This window comes from Rhinolophus sinicus, chromosome 2, assembly GCF_057876585.1.
Source record: "Rhinolophus sinicus isolate RSI-liver-muscle chromosome 2, RSI-T2T, whole genome shotgun sequence".
Lineage (NCBI taxonomy): Eukaryota > Metazoa > Chordata > Mammalia > Chiroptera > Rhinolophidae > Rhinolophus > Rhinolophus sinicus.
In genome coordinates, this window is record NC_142502.1 from 65,300,745 (window position 1) to 65,307,832 (window position 7,088).

The 7,088-nt window shown below is 34.6% G+C and overlaps 1 long non-coding RNA gene across 1 annotated transcript; it reads right to left on the reverse strand.

The window, feature by feature from the left end:
* Positions 1-461: 461 nt before the first annotated feature.
* On the reverse strand, positions 462-5,973 carry LOC148758790 (uncharacterized). The gene is made up of 2 exons (XR_016019744.1): positions 5,792-5,973; positions 462-3,461 (listed from the first exon to the last, which is right to left on the reverse strand). It is a non-coding gene; the product is annotated as an uncharacterized LOC148758790 (long non-coding RNA).
* Positions 5,974-7,088: the final 1,115 nt, after the last annotated feature.

Here is a 7,088-nt window from a genome sequence, read left to right on the forward strand (position 1 = left end):
CCGCTTGCCTTTAATTCCCATTGCAAAGCCTATTTCCTCTCAAAGGTTTTCCTGAGTTTGCCTAACTACTCTGTGTTAATCCACTGGAACAATTTGTGATCTTGGATAAATTAATTAACCTCTTGGTGAATCAGTCTTCCTGCAAAATGGGAATAATAAGAGTACTTACATCACATGTGTAAAATACTTAAAATAATGTCTGGCAAACAGGCAAGCCACAGTCAGCGCTGGTTATTCTTATTATTTAGCAATTGCTCTCATTTTATTATTTTTCCAGGGCCTGTTCCATAGCACCCTGGTTCTATTAGATATTAATAGGGTAAGATTATAAAAATAAATCCAAGTGAGGGAAGCACCAGCTAAACAAAATGAATAGGGTTCTTTACTGCAAAATTAATGGGATCTGTGCTAAGTCTGAATGAGGGAGATAAAGTGTGGCAGGTTTCCCAAACTTTTATTAAAAAAAAAAAAAAAAAATCCCTGGATCCCTCTTCTTAAGGCATCTTAACGAATGGACGAATGGTTCTTCTGAAAAGGCTAACGTGTTTGTTTGTCATTTACCATAAATAGATTTGTCGTTGTCCCCTTATTCACTTCTGCTCAATAAACTGAGGACAAAGACCTGGTTGCTTATATTTTTGTTTAATTTTATATAAATTCATTAGTTCTTTTGAAAGCACTTTGAAATAAGAACTATGTAAATGTAAGGTGATGGCTCCTTTCTAAATGGTTTGCATTTCTGAGGCATGAAAACTTTCTTGCCTGGATCAAATGGGTTTTAAATAAATTTTTATTGAATGGAACAATGAGCAGATGACTACAAGAACTATTTCACAGTGTAAAATAATGAATTAACTAATTGTTTTGGAGAGCTGACTACAGCAGTGATTCTGGGAAGGGAGGCTGTGTTCTGATATGAAATGTGTGTATTACATATATAATTTACACTGTATTATTGCATGCTTTTAGAAATTTAACTCAAGAAAGGTTTGCAAATAACTCAGAAATCCAGCCGCACCTTTGTGTCATAAAGAGTACCCTTTTCAAAGCCTGTACAAGTGCAGACTTAGGAGCTGATTTTAGCAGCGACCTTGGCTGTCTGCTCTCTTTGGGTTCTTGGCATATTGAAATCAATGAAACAGAATCTTCTACTGATTTGTAGTTGTTCAAATGGGACACATGCAGGTGGTCTGAGCTTGTAAGCTGGAAGGCTCATCCAGTCCTCAGTTTACAATTCACACTCTTGTTCCACCCATAGGTAGGCTTTTTGGTCTGGTGACCCTTGGTCACCCAAACAATTGTTGTTTACACCCTGGATGGGAGTTTTATCTAAATTATAGGATGCTTGGGACTACCACGCTTTACAGATGATGGATATAGATTAGCTGATCTAAACAATTAATTAAGGAACAATCTGATCCCTGGTGACAATTAGGATGTTTAAGACATCTTGCTGACAGCTGTGGTGACAGTGGACAGACAATAAAACTACCCCTCTTTGAAAACAAGAAACTGGGTCTTTCTGATTCACAAGCAGTTTTTTCGGTTGGGGTTTTTTTTTTGTTTTTTTTGTTTTTGTATGGGCTTGTAAAAGACTTAAAAATGACTGAAAGTATTGTCACAAAGTGGAAAATGTAGAAATGGCAACCTATAATTCTAGCTGAATCATTTCTCAGATCCCACTCTTCATAGGATTACTCTGACAGAAGAAAACAGAGAAAACTGATACCTTATACTTTCCCTGAAGTACATCGATTTTAAAGTGTAAGTCAAGATATTTTCAGAAACAGGACATGTGGGGAACCCCCTCACATTGTCTTTCAGCGTACCTAAGTAGGAAAGCATTCTGCAGCTTACAGAGCTATTCACTTTTAACCTTTACTAAACAAGGTTTAGAACAACAGGGTTTAGAGAAAATACGTAGGGAAGCTAGATATCCTAAGATGGCCACAGAGTACTAGTGTCTTGCTACCACTCTCAAAAAAGAAACTTTTTAATTATAAATGCTCTGAAGAAAGAATGAACTTTTAAAAACATTTTTGTATGTTTACATAGGGTCTTTTCCCAACTCCTCCATCAATTGAATAAGCCTGTGAATGTGCTCCAGGCTGGCTCCTTCCCTATAGAAAAGAACACGTTTTACCAGAAAAGATTTTGAAGAATGTGTCCAAATCCTAAATCCTGTCTTCCCCATGAGGAAAAAAATGGAGAGGAAATCAGGACATGGATTTCTATTTCAACTCTTCTTTCTTAGATCTTTGAATTACAGGATATTAAAAATAAACCTAGAAGACACCGCAATGAATTTTTTGAGCAGCTGGAAAAGAAACCATAAAACAAGTGATTACAATCAGCAAAGTGTGATAACAGCTGAACGCATTAGACCCATCCTTAAAACGCCAGGCCCCACCCCCTCCCCCTCTTGGGCCTTTTCGATAGAGAAGGGGATGTCACACAATACAATCCAAACACGTTCTCTGTCCATATTGGGTTAAGAAAATATAGTGCTGGTCATTGTCCCCAAATGACAGACATCCACAGATGGAAAGCGGGAGGATTTGACTTCCACAGTGCTGCTCATTGCATCCGGCAAATTCTGTTAGGAAGACACCCACCTGCACCCAGCTCTGGCCTGGGTACTATAAAAAGAATTAAGTTCCTCGTGGTCACTGCTCTCTAGAAGTTTAGATAATTTCTCTTTTCATGTCTACCTTTGGCTGAGATTGTGAAAGGAAAGCCCTCACAGTATGGAACTTTTCGTACCTTCAGAAAAGTTCTCAGTTAAAAGGGTCTTCTCTTTAGTATACGTAGAACCCTTAAAAATTGCCCTGTTGAAGAAATGCCTTTTGTGATGTGGGAATAAAATACTTCAATTTTCCAAGTTGTTATCGGAATGGATTTAAAAGTTGTTTAAGTAACAGTAGAAAAAAAAGTTAAAGATGAAATTTGGTTCGATGAAAACAGTTGTAGGGTTTTGAACCTTCTGCTTTAACCTGTATTGCTAGTTTTCACAGTTTAAGTGTGAATTTTTTAGTTTTATGCTATGAAAATGCTTTTATTTTCTCACTTTCAAAATTTTTAAAGAGGAAAAGGTTTTCTTCAGTAGGAAATTTTGATGTGTATAAACAGAACGTCAAAGAAAAGAGACTGCTTGAAAACGTCTGAAAAAGTTCATACCCAAACAGAGAATTTCAAAGCAGACACCATATGCTTAACTCTATAGTCAAGCATAACCCTTTATATCTTCAAGTTTTCACCGATTAGTTTGAGATCATACAAAAATGTCTTCTTTTTCTTTCTTTCTTTTCTTTTTTTTTTTTAGCAGTCTTCATTTGGGGAACTCATTTTAATGCACAAAATTCAGTACATGAGCCTCTTAAAAAGTAGGACACTTCTTAGGGTTGGGGCATCAAAGTTTTCTCCAGCGTAGCTCTTGGTTTCCCTTTCAAATCTGAATACTTCTGTAGAAAATAATATAAAACATTAACATTTAAATATTAAATTAGGTTTAATATTTCAGATCTCTTGAACATGTAAGCTTCACATTAATTGAGATAATAACAAATAGTTCTGGAAGTGGCTTTTCTAGTTTTAGAAATGTAAATCTCAAAATTGATCTAAGTAGATTTGGTATCAGTTCATCTTATTAGGGAGTTTGACATCCAGACAAAAAGGAACTCTTGTCTGCATACAATTAATTTTATATCATGGAAGCTTATAGTGATCTAATTTTGTATAATGAATGGCTTCTTTTCAAAAAATGATTTTTAAAGTTAAGATCAGATGTATTATTTTTATACTAAAAAAACTTGCTTTAAAAATATAAAGACAGTTGCTTGATAAGAATTTATGTATATATATGTATATGTATGTACATATAAATGTACACACACGTATATCCATGACAATTTTATTTACAATAATTATTAAACCATTATTTAGATAAATAGAAAATAGTTCACACAATGATTACTAAGCAAATTGTTAAAAACAATTATGATAGTCATCAACAATTAGCTTTTTAGAGCATATAATAATTTGGGCGAGTGCCCATAATATAATATTAACTAAAATGAGTAAGATAAAAAAAAGGTAGATATGTCATGATCCAAACTGTGCATATGGAAGAATACTTTCTTCTTGACAATAGAAGACCACTGTCTTTAAAAAGGCTTCATGTTAAAATGAATCATATGTATTTCTATAGCTGTGAACCTTATTCTCTGTGCTTCTTTCTCTTTGAAAACGGAGTGCTCTCTTTTTACCCTTTGCACAGAGCAATATATCTTGCCCAGTTGAACAATAAAAATGATTGAGATTATTAGGGGAACAGAGTTTAATTTGTAGTTTATTCCAAGACTTTGCATATTTCTTTAATACTTCTCAGAGGGCATAGTCCAACGTGCTAAACTAAAACAAAGATGCTAGTTTGAAATCTTTTATCATGAAAAAATATACACACTAACTCTGACTTCAATAACTTTAAATCACTTTGAGACATTGGATTTTAAAACTGTGTTGCATGGCATAATTTATTAAAAAGTTAAAAATAGATCCCTGGGCAGTTAGATGTGAGGGTTTCCTTTCTTCAATCTACTAAAATATTTTAAGAAAAAAAGTTTAATTCAAACTTTGAAATTATAGTGCTATTATACTATTCCTTTTATCCAAAACTTTAATTTATATCACCTGTATAAACATACTTGGGATAGCTAAGTATACAAATGTCCAACCGATTTCTAATTACTTTGTAATTTTCATCAGTGCTGGACAGTCCGTGGGTTTTTACTGTAACTATACATGTACAGTGAAAAGGAGCTACAAGACTGAGAGCTTGACAAGTTTCACTCTCTGCTGCCTACAACAGCGCTAAGAGAACGAGTGTGGGCAAATCTGGGCCTTACAGCGCCACCCCATGGTCAAATGAGCGAAGGGCACCGCCGGGGTGTACTCTGCTCTTTCACTCAATATTCTCCACTTAATCATGGTAAACCTAAATGAGAGCCTTTATTCACTTGGTTTATTCAAAACGTCAGCAGTTCTGAATAACTTAATTTCTCTTCACTGGTGGCTAAGCAATTGCTGAATTTAGGAACATCTTTGAATACTTTGTACTATAACTTAAAGAACAGCCTCTTTTTTTCTTTTTTCTTTTTTAGAGTAGAAAATGTGAGGATCTAAGTACTGGCACGACCAAAGAAAGCCTGAGAGTCTGTGTTACCAAATTCATTCCCACAACAATTCTAATTTAATTATCAGTTTCAATACCTAAAATCAGTATACATAATATTTCAATATTGTTACTTTGCAAAGGAATCGTAAGGTTTGCTAAAATTGCCAAAACCAACAAACAAAACCCATTAAACCTTCTGGGATATTAAAACAGAATTTGAATGTGTGAGTCATTACATTTATGGATAAGAAAATTAGGGGGAAAAGCAAGCTACTGTGAAATGACAATTAAGTTCTTACATGGATTAAAAACTATTTTTTATAGCTACAGAGCCCCTCAATTTTCACCCCAGTGATCTCTGTTATATAAAGTAAAAAGAACATTACCTTTCCTATGATCATTCCAAAATTACTTTTTTAGAGTAAAAGAAAAAATATAGTTGAAATTCTACTTGCCACTTTTGTATCCACATTAACAGAATACAAGTTTTTTTAATAACTCTGATTTGAAGGCTATTTGTTTGTGTTAACTATTTAAAATTTTTACCATTGTTACATTTCTCAAGATTAATAAGTAAGTCCTCAAGACTCCCACATGCAATGGAAAAAATCCACTTACAAATGTAGCAAGCCCTGGGCAGAGGCATTTCTTCAGGCCATTCCCAAGGAAGGGAGTAGGGATAAGGGGCCAGATTCAGGAGTCTAGTCCAGCATTTCTGGATCCACACACCCTCTGTTTAAAAAAAAAGAAAAGAAAAAAAAAATCTCCCAGCCAACTTCACAAATGGCTTTTGCAGGCATAATTGGGGTGAAAACCAGCAGCAGTTGGGGGGAAATATATAAACTCTGTAAAGAAAAGAAAAAGTTAAATAATGGAAAACTTCCCAGGAAAAACTCTTGGAAAATTGGACAGGAAGACTAGGTAAATGGCATTTTTCTGCCTGTGCTCGAGCCCTCTTTCCAATGACTTCTTTTGTGTCAATAGAAGTCACTTCACTTATCTCTTAGGATTTTTCTTCTTCAGAAATGGTGATGATGAAACATTTTTAATGAGCAGAGCTATTGTTTCCCTGCTCTGTCCTACTCCTGAAGAGAACTTCCCTTGTGTTTTAAAGATGGAGTATAAACACTTTTCAACTTAAAGATGTTACATGTTAATGGAACTGTTGTTTAATGATTGACATAAATGTACAAATCAAGGGTACTGTCGAAATAAAAGAGCATAGGAAGTAAATGGAAGAAAAAAAAGTCTTTTTTATATTTCATAGTTTAGGTTAACCCTGCTATCTTTTTAAATTGTGAAATATAGCTTCATAGAGAAGAATATAAAAAACATTTATTGTATAAATAATAATAAAATAAACACATGTGGAACTGTCTATCAATTAAGAAATAGAACACTACTCTATTTTAGAGACCCTCTACTGCCACTTCTTCGTTACATTTATTCCTTCCCACAGTGGTAACCTTTATCCTGACTTCTGTGATATTCATCCTCTTGTTTTTTAAAATATAATTTTACTATCCATGTAAGTATAAACTGAATGATTTTGCATGTTTTGATCCATCTCCTGGAGGATGGAAATTTTAGAGCGTTCACATACTCCCACTTCTTTCTCCTGGCCAAAAAACTCAAGTTTCCCAGAATCTATGTCCCCTTCCCAAGCAGACTTCAGTCTCCCTGATTCCAGTTACTCTATGCGATTCTTATGCTGTAGATGGGTAGTTTATAACCAGTGCAATCAATGGATGCTCCAAAATTGCCAGGTCTGGGTATAGGTTAATGTGTAGGGAGAATAAGTGGACAGCTATGTTGTGTGATTTTAAGGCATCAGACTCACCATTCTGGTATCCCAAAATATGTCTCAAAATCAAGTTAATGCCTAAATGTTAAAATTTGGGGCTTTATAGTTTTG